The sequence below is a fragment of the Salvelinus namaycush genome, chromosome 40, assembly GCF_016432855.1.
Source record: "Salvelinus namaycush isolate Seneca chromosome 40, SaNama_1.0, whole genome shotgun sequence".
NCBI classification, from domain to species: Eukaryota; Metazoa; Chordata; class Actinopteri; order Salmoniformes; family Salmonidae; genus Salvelinus; species Salvelinus namaycush.
The window spans coordinates 21,526,886-21,546,928 of record NC_052346.1 but is presented as its reverse complement, the minus strand read 5'-3'; the positions used below and the strand labels follow the sequence as shown (position 1 = coordinate 21,546,928).

The 20,043-nt window shown below is 40.6% G+C and overlaps 1 long non-coding RNA gene and 1 pseudogene across 1 annotated transcript; both read right to left on the bottom strand.

The window, feature by feature from the left end:
- Positions 1 to 1,054: 1,054 nt before the first annotated feature.
- On the bottom strand, positions 1,055 to 9,408 carry LOC120033662. The gene is made up of 3 exons (XR_005473977.1): positions 9,331 to 9,408; positions 8,158 to 8,394; positions 1,055 to 1,107 (listed from the first exon to the last, which is right to left on the bottom strand). It is a non-coding gene; the product is annotated as an uncharacterized LOC120033662 (long non-coding RNA).
- Positions 9,409 to 19,536: 10,128 nt separating this feature from the next.
- LOC120033783 lies at positions 19,537 to 19,748 on the bottom strand (annotated as a pseudogene).
- Between the last annotated feature and the right edge of the window lie 295 nt (positions 19,749 to 20,043).

The following is a 20,043-nucleotide window of genomic DNA, read 5'->3' as shown; positions in this document are numbered from 1 at the left end:
AACTATAGTTTGTTAACAAGACATTTGTGGAGTGGTTGAAAAATGAGTTTTAATTACTTTTAATGACTTGCAGGTGCCTTGGTGGAAGAGTGGGGTAACATCTCACAGCAAGACCTGGCAAATCTGGTGCAGATGCACTGCAGTACTTAATGCAGCTGGTGGCCACACCAGATACTGACTGTTACTTTTGATTTTGACCCCCCCTTTGTTCAGGGACACATTATTCCATTTATGTTAGTCACATGTGTGTGGAACTTGTTCAACTTATGTCTCAGTTGTTGAATCTTATGTTCATACAAATATTTACACATGTTCATTTTCCTGGAAAAAAAACGCAGTTGACAGTAAGAAGACGTTTCTTTTTTTGCTGAGTTTATTTTTACCTTGTCAGCTCAGGGATTCGATCCAGCAACCTTTCGATTACTGGCTCAACGCTCTAACCATTAGGCTACCTGTACATATTCATATCAGGAGGCTGGTACTGTATGTATTCATATCAGTAGGCTGTGCAATACAAAAGGGGAATAAAACTATTCTAAAATATCTCATAAGTCATGAAAATTATGAGCTATATCATCCTCCACTCACTATCACAAGGGTTAGTAACTACACAGACTCATTTCATAGAACTTTAAAACACTGGCGGTTTGTCTACTTCACTTCTTTAGTCTACTCTCTGATCACTCCAGACAGCCCAGTGAATAAAACAAATGCTGGCAATACTGGTGTCATCCATGCAAGTCTGAGTAGCATGAAATAATATTTACCTTCTCATTTAAACAGTTCATCATGAAACAGTTATACTGCAACTTTTCATACACAATGGGAAGATGTAACAAACAACCAAATTAGATCGATAGAACCTGCTCTTACCATGAGAAACAGATTTCCCAATCTTCTCCTCCTCTTCTTCATCTTTAATGTTGACATTGAGCTCCAGTGTTTGACTGCAGTCTTCCAGCTTCACTGATGCCATCTCTGGATCCTGCAGTGCAAACTGGGCTCCACTGTCACAATCAGGACCCAGTGACTGTAGGTTTGGACTCAGTGTGGAAGGAGAGAGGCAGGCTGGGTTTGTCCTCACTGTTGATGTTACCGGCCTCATACCTGAGTCGACAAGTAGTACAAGAGAAACAGACACAAAAAGTTATTTTCTTGAAAGTTCTGGCAAGGTCTTTATTCTCTATTAAATATATTATATTTTTCTTGTTCAATTATCTAATTCAGTGCTTGACTTGGACTGAAATAGTTGCCGATACTCATTTTGGGTGCCGGTACTGTTTATATTTAGGTGCAGGAGCTCCACAATAATTTTGAGCTAATACTTAACGTATAGTAGATAAATGCCTAAATGACTCAAAAAACATTTAGTACAAGGTTCCAGTATGTTTTAGGCAGCACTATGTGCCATTTTCCTTAACCTTGTATTCACTGTTATACTTCAAAAAACAATTGTATTTCCTGTTCACACCATAGTATCGTTTATAGATGAAGACAAACTGAATGTGTCAATATAATTATTTTTATTTCATCTTTATTTAACCAGGTAGGCAAGCTGAGAACAAATTCTCATTTACAATTGCGACCTGGCCAAGAAAGCAAAGCAGTTCGACACATACAACAATACATGGAGTAAAACAAACAGATAGTCAATAATACAGTAGAAAAATAAGTCTCTATACAATGTGAGCAAATGAGGTGAGATAAGGGAGGTAAAGGCAAAAAAAGGCCATGGTGGCGAGGTAAATACAATATTGCAAGTAAAACACTGGAATGGTAGATTTGTAGTGGAAGAATGTGCAAAGTAGAAATAGAAATAATGGGGTACAAAGGAGCTAAATAAATAAATACAGTAGGTGAAGAGGTAGTTGTTTGGGCTAAATTATAGATGGGCTATGTACAGGTGCAGTAATCTGTGAGCTGCTCTGACAGCTGGTGCTTAAAGCTAGTGAGGGAGATAAGTGTTTCCAGTTTCAGAGATTTTTGTAGTTTGTTCCAGTCATTGGCAGCAGAGAACTGGAAGGAGAGGCGGCCAAAGGAGGAATTGGCTTTGGGGGTGACCAGAGATATACCTGCTGGAGCAGTTCTACAGGTGGGTGCTGCTATGGTGACCAGCGAGCTGAGATAAGGCGGGACTTTACCTAGCAGGGTTTTGTAGATGACCTAGAGCCAGTGGGTTTGGCGACGAGTATGAAGCGAGGGCCAGCCAACGAGAGCGTACAGGTCGCAGTGGTGGGTAGTATATGGGGCTTTGGTGACAAAACGGATGGCACTGTAATAGACTGCATCCAATTTATTGAGTAGGGTATTGGAGGCTATTTTGTAAATTACATCGTCGAAGTCGAGGATCGGTAGGATGGTCAGTTTTTCGAGGGTATGTTAGGCAGCATGAGTGAAGGATGCTTTGTTAGGAAATAGGAAGCCAATTCTAGATTTAACTTTGGATTGGAGATGTGAGTCTGGAAGGAGAGTTTACAGTCTAACCAGACACCGAGGTATTTCTAGTTGTCCACATATTCTAAGTCAGAACCGTCCAGAGTAGTGATGCTGGACGGGCGGGCAGGTGCAGGCAGCGATCGGTTGAAGAGCATGCATTTAGTTTTACTTGTATTTAAGAGCAGTTGGAGGCCACGGAAGGAGAGTTGTATGGTATTGAAGCTCGTCTGGAGGGTTGTTAACACAGTGTCCAAAGAAGGACCAGAAGTATACAGAATGGTGTCGTCTGCGTAGAGGTGGATCAGAGAATCACCAGCAGCAAGAGCGACATCATTGATATATACAGAGAAGAGAGTCGGCCCAAAAATTGAACACTGTGGCACCCCCATAGAGACTGCCAGAGGCCCGGACAACAGGCCCTCCGATTTGACACACTGAACTCTATCAGAGTAGTTGGTGAACCAGGCGAGGCAATCATTTCAGAAACCAAGGCTATCGAGTCTGCCGATGAGGATGTGGTGGTTGACAGAGTCGAAAGCCTTGGCCAGGTCAATGAATACGGCTGCACAGTATTGTTTCTTATCGATGGCGGTTAAGATATCGTTTAGGACCTTGAACGTGGCTGAGGTGCACCCATGACCAGCTCTGAAACCAGATTGCATAGTGGAGAAGGTGCGGTGGGATTCGAAATGGTCGGTAATCTGTTTGTTGACTTGGCTTTCGAAGACCTTAGAAAGGCAGGGTAGGATAGATATAGGTCTGTAGCAGTTTGGGTCAAGAGTGTCCCCCCCTTTGAAGAGGGAGATCGCGGCTGCTTTCCAATCTTTGGGAATCTCAGACGACACGAAAGAGATGTTGAACAGGCTAGTAAAAGGGGTTGCAACAATTTCGGCAGATAATTTTTAGAAAGAAAGGGTCCAGATTGTCTAGCCTGGCTGATTTGTAGGGGTCCAGATTTTCCAGCTCTTTCAGAACATCAGCTGACTGGATTTGGGAGAAGGAGAAATGGGGAAGGCTTGGGCGAGTTGTTGTGGGGGGTGCAGTGCTGTTGACCGGGGCAGGGGTAACCAGGTGGAAAGCACGGCCAGCCGTAGAAAAATGCTTATTGAAATTCTCAATTATAGTGGATTTATCTGTGGTGACAGAGTTTCCTATCCTCAGTGCAGTGGGCAGCTGGGAGGAGGTGTTCTTATTCTCCATGGACTTTACAGTGTCCCAGAACTGTTTTGAGTTTGTGTTGCAGGAAGCAAATTTAGCCTTGGCTTTTCTAACTGCCTGTGTATATTGGTTTCTAACTTCCCTGAAAAGTTGCATATTACGGGGGCTGTTCGACCCTAATGCAGAACGCCACAGGATGTTTTTGTGTTGGTTAAGGGCAGTCAGGTCTGGAGAGAATCAAGGGCTATATCTGTTCCTGGTTCTAAATTTCTTGAATGGGGCATGCTTATTTAAGATGGTGAGGAAGGCATTTTTAAAGAATAACCAGGCATCCTCTACTGACGGGATGAGGTCAATATCCTTCCAGGATACCCGGGCCAGGTCGATTAGAAAGGCCTGCTCGCTGCAAGTTTTTCAGGGAGCGTTTGACAGTGATGAGTGGAGGTCATTTGACCGCTGACCCATTACGGATGCAGGCAATGAGGCAGTGATCGCTGAGATCTTGGTTGAAAACAGCAGAGGTGTATTTAGAGGGCAAGTTGGTTAGGATGATATCTATGAGGGCGCCCGTGTTTACGGCTTTGGGGTGGTACCTGGTAGGTTCATTGATAATCTGTGTGAGATTGAGGGCATCAAGCTTAGATTGTAGGATGGCTGGGGTGTTAAGCATGTCCCAGTTTAGGTCACCTAGCAGCACGAGCTCTGAAGATAGACGGGGGGCAATCAGTCCACATATGGTGTCCAGAGCACAGCTGGGGGCAGAGGGTGGTCTAAAGGAGGCGGCAACGGTGAGAGACTTGTTTTTAGTGAGGTGGATTTTTAAAAGTAGAAGTTCAAATTGTTTGGGTTCAGACCTGGATAGTAGGACAGAACTCTGCAGGCTATCTCTGCAGTACATTGCAACACTCTCCCTTTGGCCGTTCTATCTTGTCTGAAAATTTTGTAGTTAGGATGGAGATTTCAGAGTTTTTGGTGGTCTTCGTAGGCCAGGATTCAGACATGGCTAGGACATCCGGGTTGGCAGTGTGCTAAAGCAGTGAATAAAACAAACTTAGGGAAGAGGCTTCTAATGTTAAGATGCATGAAACCAAGGCTATTACGGTTACAGAAGTCATCAAAAGAGAGCGCCTGGGGAATAGGAGTGGAGCTAGGCACTGCAGGGCCTGGATTCACCTCTACATCACCAGAGGAGGAGTAGGATAAGGGTACGGCTAAAAGCTGAGAATTGGTCGTCTAGACGTACGGAACAGAGAGTAAAAGGAGCAGGTTTCTGGGGGTGATAAAATAGCTTCAAGGTATAATGTACAGACAAAGGTATGGTAGGAAGTGAATACAGTGGAGGTAAACCTAGGCATTGAGTGATGATGAGAGAGATATTGTCTCTAGAAACATCATTGAAACCAGGTGATGTCATCGCATGTGTGGGTGGTGGAACTGAAAGGTCAGATAAGGTATAATGAGCAGGGCTAGAGGCTCTACAGTGAAATAAGCCAATAAACACTAACCAGAACAGCAATGGACAAGGCATATTGACATTAAGGAGAGGCATGCTTAGCCGAGTGATCATAAGGGTCCAGTGATTAGTGAGGTTGGTTGGGGTCACGGCGATTCAGACAGCTAGCCGGGCCATGGGTAGCAAGCTTGCAGAGGATGGAGGTCTGTTTTTAGCCACCTTGTGCGTTTCCGTTGGTAGATTAGTGGGGTTCCGTGTGGTAGACGGGACCAATCCAATTGGCAAAATAGTTATAGTTATAGTGGTCCAAGAAAATTGTCCGATAGACCTGTCATGACGTTGGGTTGGGGGTAGGTTTATGACAGTCATAAATACCTCTTTCCCCCTTTTTCTCTCTCCCTACTATAACTGATGTGACATAAGGAAACCCATGGGTTAACATAGAGGTTCTGGTAACATCAGAAGTTGGGGGAAATGAACTATATTCTGGTGATCCGACCAACTGAACATATGCGGTGGTACTTAAGGTATATTATGTCAGTTCGGTTGCCCTCTGACACATTCTCATCAAGGATTGAATGACATAAACTCTACTGTGGAAAGTCTAAATGTCAGAGATATCGGATTCACATGGAATTGTTGTTTAATTCAAATGTTTGAATATGACATTATTTGTGAAGAGATGAAATGTAATTTTAGCTTCCAAATGAGAGATCTGTGCTTTCATAAGTTTTCCTCTGCTCACAGTGGTCCGCCCCTGTGAAGAGGCATGGGTTATAAACCTTTCAGACACACCCCTCTCCCTCCACTATAAAAGCCATTTTCCCAGAAAATAACTTTCTGTTCCGGGTACGCTAGGATGACGATCCAGTGTCAGAATGGTTCAGATAATCACTATAGATGAAGCCAACATCAGCATGGACTTTGATTGTGAATGGTATGCACTTTGAACTCGTATTCACTACAGAAGTGATATCGCCTAGCCTTGCAGTTAGCAACAGCTAAACGCAGGTTCGGAAGGACAGTCCAAGTATCCCGTCTAATACACACAACGTTCCCGTGACTACCAGAGACATTCTTCAAAGGACAGAGGACTCGGGTTGGCAACACGGGCCATCTACCACCAACCTACTGAAGCGCAGCTCAGAGTAAATATTGATTGCATTTTCCTCTTCAAATGGGCGGTAATTTAGAATGCATAAGATACTGTATTTACGATAGCACAGCTCGCCTATGTTCAAGTCTCCCGCGCTTTCACTAGGACTCAACCCCCTTTCCTTTGTGTAACAAGCTGTCATATCTATTCCGCCTGCTAGGGACGTTTTTCTGTATGACGTAATTTGTGATCAAGTTATGATTTATTGTATATGTGTGATTCTGTGTGATTAGTTAGGTATTTAGTAAATAAATAATTAAACCCAATTTTGTATTGCTGATTCAACTTGTTAGCCAGGATTCTTGCAGATAATCAAGGACTTACAACTTTCAGATGAGACTGAATAAAATGACGATTAATGTGACTGCTATTTAGGAAAATATTACTAAATCTTTAAGAGTTTATTCGAAAGATAACAGCTCTATAAATATTCTTTCGTGGTGTCCCTCTCTAGTTAATTCATATTTACATGATTAGTTCAATCAGGTAATATTAATTACGGAGAAATTATTTTATAGAATAGCATGTCATAGCAATTAATCTGGCATAGTCAAAGACACGACAGACCTATTCAGATAGCAGCCGATAAGACAGCTAACGATTAGCGGGCCGCAGATGGGCGTTCAGGTTACGACGGAGGGACGGAGGGGCCAGTTGGATAACTCCCTCGGGCAGATAACATTGGTAGTCCAGTCGTGAAGGCCCAGTGGGGGCTCCGCATCGGCAGTAAAATGGGTCCGGATAGGTGATTGTAGCCCAGGAGTGGCTAATGGAACTCTTCAGCTGGCTAGCTACGGAATAATTGATGTTTGCTCCGGGACCGACTTTAGCCAATAGTCACTCGGATAGCAGCTGGCTAGCTGCAAGATCCAGGTGTAAATGTCCAGAGCTTGAGGTAGAAATCCGGGGATATGGAGAGAAAATAGGTCCAGTATGCTCTGGTCTGAGTCCCGTTGTACAAAACTGGTGATAGCTTTTCGAGTTAAAGGATAGCTGATGACCGCCAACCGTGGTTAGCCGAATACTAACGTTAGCCAGCTAACTTCTGTCTAGCTTCTGTTCTGGATTTCAGATTTGAGGCAAATAATACTATTTGTATTTTTTATTGGTGAGGCGGGTTGCAGGAGTGTTTTGAAGTTGAGTTTTTAGGAAAAAAATATTTAAATATATGCGAAGAAAATATGTAAATATATATATACACGGGACACGACAAGGACAAAGGACGTCTGACTGCTATGCCATCTTGGAAAATACATGTAGAAGACCGATAATCATTACATTTAGCTTCAAAACAGTAGTGCAACCGTAAAATTGTCTCCCTCTGCTACATCCACACTGTCGTCCGTTGACGCAGACCGAGCGGGTGCCGCCATTTTACCAGCTCGTGAATATTTCCATTCATGGAGCTCTACGGACAATTCCTTCGACCTCATGGCTTGGTTTTTGCTCTGGCATGCACTGTCAAATGTGGGACCTTATAGACAGGTGTGTGCCTTTCCAAATCATGTCCAATCAATTGAATTTACCACAGGTTGACAACAATCAAGTTGTAGAAACATTTCAAGGATGATCAATGGAAAGAAGATGCACCTGAGCTCAATGTCGAGACTCATTGCAAAGGGTCTGAATACTTATGTAAATAAGGCATTTCTGTTTTTAATTTGTTATAAATCTGAAAACTAATCTTACTACATTTGCACACACTGCATATAGATTTTTCTATTGTGTTATTGACTGTACATTTGTTTATTCCATGTATAACTCTTGTTTTTGTCGCTTTGCTTTATCATGGCCAGGTCGCAGTTGTAAATGAGAACTTGTTCTCAACTGGCCTACCTGGTTAAATAAAGGTGGAATAAAATAAATAAATAAATAAAACAGTTCTACAGCAACTTTTCATGCAGTAGGAAGTTTGTATGAAAAACAAACTTAATTAGATAGAACCTGTGCTTACCATGAAAAACAGATTTCCCAATCTTCTCCTCCTCTTCTTCATCTTTAATGAAGGCATTCAGCTCCAGTGTTTGACTGCAGTCTTCCAGCTTCACTGATGCCATTTCTGGATCCTGCAGTGCAAACTGGGCTCCACTATCACAATCAGGACCCAGTGACTGTAGGTTTGGACTCAGTGTGTAAGGAGAGAGGCGGGCTGAGTCTGTCCTCACTGTTGGTTACCGGCCTCAGACTTAATCTGAGTCGGCCAATAGTAATAAAGAGAAGCAGACACAAAAGTTAGTGCCAGAACTGTCAAGACTTTCTTTATTCTCTAAAAATATGGTTTATATTTAGGTGCAGGAGCTCCACAATACTGTTGAGCTAATATTCTATAAAAGGAACATGAGCTCAAACAGTAAACATTTGAGGTGCCGGTACTCAGCTCCGGTGAGCTCCTGTCCAAGTCAAGCACTGATCCCATTTCAATAGATCTGGTAGCTAAGCATTGACAAAACATTCATTAATAAATATTAGACAAAGTATACACTTTAAAATTAGGCTACACAACTTAAATGCACTTAATCTATAGATTTCCTGAATTCACAAATGCATAAAAAAAAACATTTAGTACAAGGTTGCATTATGTTTTAGGCAGCACTATGTACTATTTTCCTGAATAACATTTTCTTCACTGTATTATTTCAATCAAAAACCAATAGTATTTCCGTTCACACCATAGTAACATTTATAGACAGAAACAACTGAATGTAGAAAACTGATAATCATTACATTTAGCTCCAAACACAGTAGTGCAGCCTTAAAATTGTCTCTCTCTGCTGCAACCTCACTGCCTGCACTGAAGTCCGTTACTGCAGATCGAGTGGGAACCGCCATTTTACCATCTCGTGAATTTGACACAAAACCAAAAACGACATGTAAAACGAACCCAGAAATCCCAGATGAATGTATCCTTTATGAAATTACCTTCACGAAATTATATACATCCACTCAGACTAACCCAAAGTCTCTAACTAACGTTATGTGACTTGTAAAAAATGGATCACGTTCACTCATGCGGTTTGACACAAAAATAGCACATAAAACCTTGATCAAACATGATAATACCTTGACGTATTTGTTACCTAGCATGTTATGACATGTTCTTTCGATATTAGAACGTGCTATTACATACCAGTAGTAATATATTTGAAAAGGACACAGAAGTTGTCGTCTCGACTGCACAATTCTGGCGTATCCTTTATTCTGAAGAATGATGCGCGCCTGCGCGGAACTTCCTGTTCCCCCACCACCAGTTTCTAAACCCAGAGACGTAAAAACGCGAGACTTCCGAGAAGGCTTGCGAAGCAGACCAAGCCGGGGTTTTATTTATTTATTTTACCTTTATTTAACCAGGTAGGCAAGTTGAGAACAAGTTCTCATTTACAATTGCGACCTGGCCAAGATAAAGCAAAGCAGTTCGACACATACAACAACACAGAGTTACACATCTAGTAAAACAGACATACAGTCAATAATACAATAATTTAAAAATAATAATAAGTATATACAATGTGAGCAAATGAGGTGAGATAAGGGAGGTAAAGGCAAAAAAAAAGGCCATGGTGGCGAAGTAAATACAATATAGCAAGTAAAACACTGGAATGGTAGATATGCAGTGGAAGAATGTGCAAAGTAAAGATAGAAATAATTGTGGTGCAAAGGAGCTAAATAAATAAATACAGTAGGGGGAAAGGTAGTTGTTTGGGCTAAATTATAGATGGGCTATGTACAGGTGCAGTAATCTGTGAGCTGCTCTGACAGCTGGTGCTTAAAGCTAGTGAGGGAGATAAGTGTCTCCAGTTTCAGAGATTTTTGTAGTTCATTCCAGTCATTGTTTGTTCTCCACCTGGTGGAGAGAAGTTTGAGAAGTCAATGAGAAAAGTGAACAATTCTGATACTTTTGCAGCGGCTAATGGGGATCCTAATAAATACCAAAAATATTCCGTCGACACACACTTGAAACATGGCCATTATTTTATCAATTTCATAACTGCAGTGGTTTATACACAATAGCTCTCACAATAGTATCTTACATATCGCAGCATCACATGAGTAGGCAGACACTCTTCACTCTTCCAACGAAACTCCAGATATAACACATTTTATCGGTGCCCTGCTCCGAAAAACAATGTTCTCTCCTCCAGCTCTTCTGAGACGCATGAAATCAAATCAAAACCACTACTGGTCACTGACTGACTCTACCTTTCCTAATGCCTCCTTCACCATCTTCCTGACCTCAGATGATCTCCCAAATTACACAATTGTTGATGAATCGCGCTCCAAAAGAAACCAATGTTCGCTTACAACTTTTGGTCTGTTTGCTCCATTTTTCTCCGTCTCCGTCTTCCATTCATTCTTACCAACTTTACTCAACTGGGAGCTATCAGACTCGAACTGCACTTCCGCTTCGCCATATTTCCCTACCCCAAACCAGACACACCCCGCCACGGACTAACTCCTGCATGTAGAATCTTGCATTGAAAAAAGCCAACAACTACAGGTTAAAGGGGAATTTCACGGTGGCTTTGTCATGGCATCAGTGGTGACGTCCACGGACGGCGAATTTTCGGCCATATCAGGTCCATCCATCATGGACTTCATTTCGCCCAAAATTGTCCGTCTGTTTTGATCCAAATATAGCCGAAGGTCAGCCTAATCAGCTTGTACTCATTGAAATGCATGAGATAGACGAATACAATTATACAATATTGCATATAGTACAAGTTTGATTATTTTTTTGATATACACAATATCATTAAATATATTGATTTAAAATAAAATCGAATAGCTTGTTAGATGTTCTGCTATAGTCAGAATGACAGATAATTACCTGTAATTTCATATCATTAGTTTACAATATCACAACGGAATTTAGTACAATTTATAACCATCATGTCCCAAAACTGGGAGAAGCAGAAAGCGCAAGTCATTCACCCGACATTAGTTCCTCAAAACGGTAACACAACGACATGCGGATAATTGTAAGCATAAACATTTCTGAAAACATTTGTAATTTGATAAGGTTGTTATAATAATTATCAGTTTGCGACATTTCTGTTAATGTCGCAAACTATTATTTTCTGTAGGCTAACATAAGCAACTCTGCCTTTATACTTGCATGCTAGCTAACTAGCTAGCTAACGTTAACTCACGTAAACTCGTACATCGCCTTGGTCCGTACTGTGAGGTTCTGAGTTATGCACTATAACCCAATACTATAACACATGTGATTGAATATTAGCAACTGTTGGCCTGGGAGCCTGGGTGTCTGTGTGTGTGTGCTGGAAGTAACAGTTAGCCCCAGATAAGTGTGCTGGGAAGCGGTGGTTAGCCTTGAGCGAGAACAGTGTGCTTTTGTATGCAGGTGCGAATAGCTCAGACAATGTTGTAGAGCTGTCTGACCTCAGTCTCTGGGGTGAGGGAGCGTAATCTACACAGCAACAGCGCCGGGACACCAAAGAGCGCAAAGAGGCTAGGACTAGCCTGAGCGCCGGCGATAGGCTGGGTGAGTCTAAACCACGCCCAGTCTCTACTCTGACAGGCCGGCTCGGAAGCGGGAACTATCTCTGTCATGAGTATATTATAATATCTTTGTCAGGAACAAGTCAGTTCCTTGTTTCACCCTGCGGGGTGGTGCAGTGAACCCATATATACGAAATTTGCATTTGCCATTTATTACTTAGTTAATAAAAAGTACATAGCATACAATTAGTGACTCATTGTCATACTTGTCCTTATACCAGATTGAATTGACGCAACCCTAACAGTACAATTGTCCTTATTTTAGCGCCCCAAAAACGTAATACTTCCAGATCAACTGTAATGTCAATACCATTGTAAAGCACAATTTCTCCCCTTTCCAACAGAATCAATTACATGACCTAAACGCTGCCCGTTTCTGCATGATTCAAACAGGCAATGAGCCCCGTCGGGTCTTTTTAAAAATGGCGTGTGGGGAAGCGAAAATAATGCTGATAGTGAGAAGGAGAGATGTTGTGTGGGAAAATTGCTTTTTTTCACTCGATCTGTCCAACTTATCACCTTATCGCCTCTAAAATGTAAATAAAACACTATAAAGAGTTTATATAATGTGTCATTATATACCTATTTGAAGGTTTGTGTCGAATTTGAATCGGGTTTTTAGGGCGGTGCTAAAGTGATCTTAGAAGTAAACAGCGGCTTTGAGAATAATGATCACATGCAATGATGACGCAAAAAATGACTAGGTATTACCCCCGTCACTGTCCATTTCTTGTTTTTAAATTATGAGAGAAGTGCTACACCTGGTGGAGAGAGATTGTAAGACAGAAATAGTTGCTTTATGCGTGCTGTACGTTACGACATGACACGTCACGATGAAACGGAGTGTCCGTTTTTTCAACTTTTCTCCAATACTATAGAGCCATTACCATGTCGATCAACGCTTGAATAGAAACGTAGTTCACACCCCCGATTTTGAAGTCAACACAGTCGCTACAGTCCCATTAGTTTTCTTTGTAGCCTCATTTGAATGTTGCGGTTGCGCACATTTGTACGGAATGGGGTGAGTTTACTTAGATAGTAGGGCGGGAAAGCAGGGCTAACAGATTTGATGGTTGTACTGTTAGCTAACTTACTGTATCGGTCTAGCTAACTACGGTTAGCTATGTTTTCTTGTAACAGGTGTGGAGTCATTGTTTTTTGACCAATTTTTATTTATTTTATGAACTAGCTGGAGTCTAACATCAACGTTACTCTCTGGGTACCTACCGTGAAGCTGGTTGGTTTGCTAATTAACTAGTATGGCTTATTTTATATTCATTTGACCTTAACTGTATTTTGTCTTATCATTGTACTAGATAGTATTCTTTGACTGAATGTTTTGTGCAAATACTGGAGTAATGTAATGAGTAGTGGGATTGAGCATTTTTTGGTTACTGCATCCATGTGTAGAGGCTACAAGTACATTTAAATTATGTTCTTTGCAAGTCGTTAAAACAACGACCTGAAAAATACTTATTTTCAACTTTCAACCAAAACGGGCCTAGAAGGACGTCTTTTCAACGACATGAAAAATACATATTTTCAGCTTTCACTTTCAACCAAACCCGAACGGGCATAGTCGTCTTTTCAACGTCTTTTTAAAGACAGTTTGCTGGGTGTGCAGCTTGCTCCGATTCTGAATAAATGTGTGTCCATTTCTTTCTAGCTGGCAAAATAAGCGAGCTAGACTTTGTTTGGTTCCGTTTCATCTGCTGCTGGCTTGATAACGTTTTTTCACATGCAATTGATTAAATGAGATTTGTATTCTCTAAAGATTTTAATTGTGTTCATATCTGATGAATATTGAAGAAAAATTCTCACAGCCGTTTTCCACACCAAAATGTGAACTACAATTTGGTGCGCACCATTTGACTATGTACAGTAGGCAGTAAACTCCCCATGTGTCATCAAAATTACGATCTTGTGTTAGTGGTTTATATATGCGGGGAGTATAAATTGTACAATTATAAACTAATAAATAATGGTTCAGGTTAGAACCCATGTATATTAATTAATATACTGCACCAACTACATAAATATATGATCGGGTCCATTGGCTTCTATTTGGACTTTAAAACGCAGACAGCGGGCGCCGCCATTTTTCCAGCTCGTGAGATTTTAAAAAAAATACACAAAACCAATAACAAAACGAACTCGGAAATCTCAAATAAATTGAATATTTTTAAATTATCTTGACGAAATGATGTACATTGAGTCAGACAAACCCAAAATCTCAAGCTATATGACTTGTAAAATCGTTTTCATCACGACACAAATTTAACTTAAGAAACCTGACAATCTTTTGACGGATTTGTAACCTATCATGACATCATGTTCTTTCGATTTTAGATAGTTTAAACGTGCTATTACCTACCTGTAATAGTAAATAGAAATGGAGACAAAAAGCATCGTCTTCACAGCACAGATTCTTAACAATGGTGCGCGGCCATAGAGATAGATAGAGAACTCATCTTTGTATCTGTGTCATTATAGCGTCTGTGACAGAATGCGCAGCGGCATTGACGGGATTCGATTAATCTGGCCTGGGCTCCCGTATAGGCGTGTTTTGCACGGGGTGAAAGTTGATGGCATTCGTTTTGTTTTTGGCCAGGTGCCACATTCAAAGCCCACAGCTAAATTGGCTCCAAACAAAAGTGATGTAATTAAGCACTTGGAGTAATGAGTAGGATTCTGTGTTTTCACATGAAAAAGTTATTGATTTTGATTTAAAAAAAAAGCTTTATCTGCCTTCCCAATGAAACCTGGTTTAAAAAATTCAAATAAATATTTGATGGAAAAGAGATGTTTCTGGATGATGCACCTTGTTGACAAAATGACCAAAAGGTGCAGATTACTGTTGCTATTTGAGAAGGGCGCTAATCCCTTGCCACATTTGCCTGTTACTGTTTACATCACGGGCCATAGACCGGTGCCCCGTGACTCAGCATAATCCCTACTGACGAGCCAGCTGGAGATTCCAACCGGGTCAGGAGGGATCAGTCAATGAAGTTGGAAATACCACCCAGTTGACTACATTAAAATGGTGGAAGCCAGCAATGCATTGAGTTATAATAAGAACTAGAAACAGCCTCCAAGATGGCCGACCATTGTTTTGAATGTAATCTACTCACGGTCAGATTCTCCTATTCAAGGAGGCTGACATCTTGCTAGTTCCGGTTTCAGGAGCCCATTAGTAAATGTCAGTGGCGGTCTGCCGTTTAAGACAAGTGAGGACAGGTCTTTTTTTTAATGAGCATGGCCTTATTTCTATAACAGCATATTGGATGACTATCATTCATATGCCATTCACCCAGCTCAATGTAACATCGATAGGTTTAGGCTACTACATGATACTCAAATTTTCCCTATACCCATCAAGAGGTTGCTACAACCTAGCCTATGAATGAAAGTTTACAATGTAGGTCGAGAGAAATTTGAGTAATCAAGGTGACATTGACACATTCAATACCACCTTGCACACTCTTGCCTGTATCTAGCTGATCTAGGGTGTAATCATTAGTCCAACAGTTGCAAACAAGAGTTTATATTGGACAAATTCCGGTATGTTTATCTTAGTTTCGTTTACTTCCATTTAAGGAAAGTTTTTCAACAGAATCGGCGGAATGAATACACCCTTGATCACACACAAACACAGTTCACTTTCAAAGCAGCCACATACAAACAGCAGATCCTGGACTATCCATTCACTTCAGTCAGTCTGTCTCATCTTCCAATGTCAGGAACCCATCACATTGAATGAGCAGGTCCTGGACGAGAGCGCATAAATGATTTCCATTGTTTTTCCTTCTGCGTGCAGCACAAGCTCTTCCATGTAATAGCATGAATATAAAACATTGTGGAGGGGAAGAAAAGAAAATCGGCCTTGAAGACAATTCATGGACAAATTCCATTCATATGTTTGGCACAAAGGTGATAACGAAACTGTCTTTTTTTTCATTTTGAAAATTGCCTTCTCTGGGGGCGTCTATTGGAAGTATCTTTATGGAAAGGTGGCATCCTATGACGGTGCCACATTGAACGTCACTGTGCTCTTCAATAAGTCCATTCTTTATGCCTATGTTTGTCTATGGAGATTACATGGTTGTGTACCTCGATTTTATACACCTGTCAGCAACGGGTGTGGTGAAAATAGTCAAATCCACTAATTTGAAGGTGTGTCCACATACTTTTGCCAATGTAGTGTATAAACAGTAGCCTATAGGCCTATTTCAATGTTGAAATACATTTAATTGTCAATCAAGTGAGTTCTGTTTTGCTACTTGTAGGCTATTGTCTGTAATGTGTCTCAATAGACACTGAGTGTACAAATCATTAGAAACACCTTAATACTGAGTTGCACCACCTTTTGCCCTCAGAACAGCCTCAGTTCATCAGGGCATGTACTCTACAAGGTGTCCAAAGTGTTCTACAGGGATGCTGGCCCTTATTGACTCCAATGCTTCCCACACTTGTGTCAATTTGGCTGGTAGTTGGCTGAATTCACTGTCATGCTCATGGAACCATTCCTGGACAATCCTAGCCTTGTGGCATGGGGCATTATCCTGCTGAAAAATATATATTTGCAGATGGATAAACTGCTGCCATGAAGGGATGCACCTGGTTGGCAATGATGTTTAGATATCCTGTGGTATTCAAACGTTGCTCCACTTTTATCAAGGGCCCAATATGTGCCATGAAAACACCCCACACCATCACTACCAGCCTGCAGTGTTGACACGAGGCATGATGGATGCATGTACTCATGTGGTTTTCAAGATGGCACCGATATACATGGACGCCCTGTTCCTTGCTGCTAAGCAACTTTGTAGTATTTATTTTGGGGGGAGGTGTTATTTCTTGCATTATTAGTTTAGAACGTTTCTTGCCTTATTACCTACAGCTGAAAATAACTTTTGGTTATTGGATCGGCGGTCACTCACCAGCATTTCAACCTGAAATACAACTTTCCTGAATTGGATCCTTTGTTTGTACCCCATGAGGCAATTCAACTGATCCCAGGTGCTGCTCCAGGGCGCCGCAGACTGAGAAGAGGTGTGGACTTTTGGTTCGACTCACGGTAGGTTTTGACCAGAAGCGGGCACGAAGATAGTCAAGTAAGTCAGCCCACTATGTGTAGGCTGATGAGCTGCTCGCTAGCAACTTTACATACTAGAGTGAAGTTAAATATCATCAGCTAGCTAACGCCATATTAGCTTGTTATGTTAATGTTCACCTATTTATCATTGTAAATTAAAAACTCATAATCCAAATGCGTTTGTAGATAACAGCAATGGAAGAGGGTGAAAGGATTTTCTGCTCCAGCTGTCAGAAAAGGAAAACTATGAAGACAGAGAGATAATAGTCAGGGCTGTCTAATTGGAATATAATGAAGCCTGTTTCTTTGTGATGTCTGTCCTCAGATATGGAGAGCTGTGAAAGCCTGTCTGCAGATGAAGAGGTCCCAGTGAAGGTCCAAGAGACTGTCTGCAGATGGAGAGGTCCCAGTGAAGGTCCCAAGAGACTGTCTGCAGATGAAGAGGTCCCAGTGAAGGTCCAAGAGACTGTCTGCAGATGAAGAGGTCCCAGTGAAGGTCCAAGAGACTGTCTGCAGATGAAGAGGTCCCAGTGAAGGTCCAAGAGACTGTCTGCAGATGAAGAGGTCCCAGTGAAGGTCCAAGAGACTGCAGGCACATCCTTGTGGGCCATAGGATTTGTGTGTATTATTGTTGGGCCGGAATAGAAGTCTGCTCACCCAGTAGAGCAGGGAGTGGATCAAGGTTGGCCACCTCTGGTATGGATATTTTAGTTTTTCTAAAAATGATGCTTTAGTAATAATAGCATACTTACTAAGATGTCTAACATTTACAAACAAGTTAGCTTATTTGTACATTGAAATTATATGTTGATTCATTCCATTTTTATTAATTGTTAAACTTGTTTTAATTGTAACGTAAAAACATTATTCAAGATGAACTAGTGTCAATGTTCATTAATTACAGATCAGAATTCTACAATAAAAAGGTGTGAAGGGGATCTGTCTCTAATTTGTCTGTGTTTCTGTCTCAAATGAACATGACCTTTTTGTCCAGTTATAATCTCTCTGAGAGGTTTTATTTGATTGTCACGCTGTCTCAGTTTATCATCCATTTAGCTGCTTATCATAATGGCATGCATTACCAATGCAGCCATATGTCTACAGTATGATGGCATTACTGGCCTAATGGACACGTGCAATCAATGTGCCCCTTGTCATTATACATCAGCAGCAGACAATAGCTAAACTCACAGAATTTTCATATTGTTGAGCTGTTCTACACTTTAAATAGATAATGTATATGAGGCTAACCATAAGCCAGATTTGTTACATGATTTATCTGACATTAAATTGTTTAGTGCAAATCCAACCCTTGTATTCTAGGTTGAAGGATATTTTATTTCAGCTCATGAAACATGGGACCAACACTTTACATGTTGCATTTATATATTTTTTCAGTGTATGTACACTGAGTGTACAAAACATTAAGGACACCTTCCTAATATTTAGTTGAGCAGATATTCAGAGATGCAGAGAATGAAGTTGGGTTACTTCTAAGTAACTTTGGCTGACTCCTATGTCATCATCTCCAACATGTGACCTATTCTAGAGCTTTGCTTGGGTGTGGATTGAGGCCTATACATTCATATCAGTTGTGTTCCCCTGTTGTATTCAGTTTAACTTATTTCTATTGTGGATTGTGTTTCTGTACACCAATGGAAAGTCTACAAAACTATGAGCAAACCAGCCTATGTATTGAATACATGGAATTGGATTGTGATGATACCGATGTTATGTTTTTTAAAAAGACAACTACATTTTCTAAAAGCATTTACTGTTTTGTAAAAGTTGTGTGTTTTGTGGACTCTGTTTTGAAAATCAACAACATTGTTCCAAAAAATGCTTGTAGCCGATTGAGAGAAACTGTAATACATAAAGACAGTTGCTCCCTGATTAAATAGTACAAGAGTACACCCTGCTGGACAAAAAAGCTTACTGCACCTGGTATTCCCAGGCAGCGTAGCATACAAGTACTAACCAGGCCCGACCCTGCTTAGCTTCCAAGACCAGGCGTATTGAGACTGGTATGGCCGTAAGCCAGTGACTGTATTGTGTATATATGATATGTAATAATGCCGTAAGTGAAGGAATAACTCTTACTACACTATATCAAGTTTATGTCACTTGAAAAAGTGCAGTGTGAAATTATAGAAATAGAATCAATGGGATAAACAGACATAGTTACTTTAACACAGGCAGAGTTACAAACCTTGTATACATTTAACAACATATATTTGAGTCTTGTGAAAATAGCAGGCCGATCAAATAATGACTTCAGACAAATACATCAGATAACGTTACCGGTATGTGAGGCAGTCCATGTTACCAGTACATGACTTTAGCACATTTCATAGTTTGAACTGTATAGTCTTCTTGTGTATATATATATCCAATCATAACCATTTTTATAACTACTTTATTACTTAGCTATTTGTGTATATTTTTGATCGTGTGTATTGCACTGTTGAGGAGAGGTTGCAACTAAGCATTTCACTGTACCGTTTACACCCTGTATCCCGTGCATGTGACGAAAACTTTTTTTAAAAGATTAACGCACCATTCACATCAGCTATCAAAGTCAATATAACGGTGACCGACTTGACCAGCAGTATCTAGCCATCACTGACACTAAAATGAACTTGTCCAATGTGAAAATACAATATAGATTATGATCCTTAAAAATTAAAAACGAATCAACGCCTGATTTATATTTACAACGACAGGGGGTGCACGGTTCCTGGAGGTACTGCAATACCAGGTCGATGCGTGGAGTGGACGGAGCAAGCCCCTATTCCATCTCCCTATTCCAAAAATCAATTTAATATATGGTCCCCAGATAGGGGACGTATCAGATATTAAACTGATAAGAACAGATGTTTTTATTTTTTATTTTTTTTAATAATTTTTATTTACATTTCTCATTGAAATACAATTACAAAATCAGTGCATTACATAACATCGATTCATAAAAACAGTATCCAAAAATAGTGTAACAATATAACAATAGCAAAACTACTCAAAAAAGTGCTGTTCTGCAGAACCTGACCAGTATTATTACATTCAAGTTTAACTTGCCTCTAACAATCTCCAAAAAACAATACAAAGAATTCTATAAATACAAACATATACATATACCAAAGTGAATTCTGAATAAACCTCAGTGTATATCAAATATGTACAAAGGCTTAGCCTACATTTCAATTGGCTCTAAAAACATTTACAGTGAAG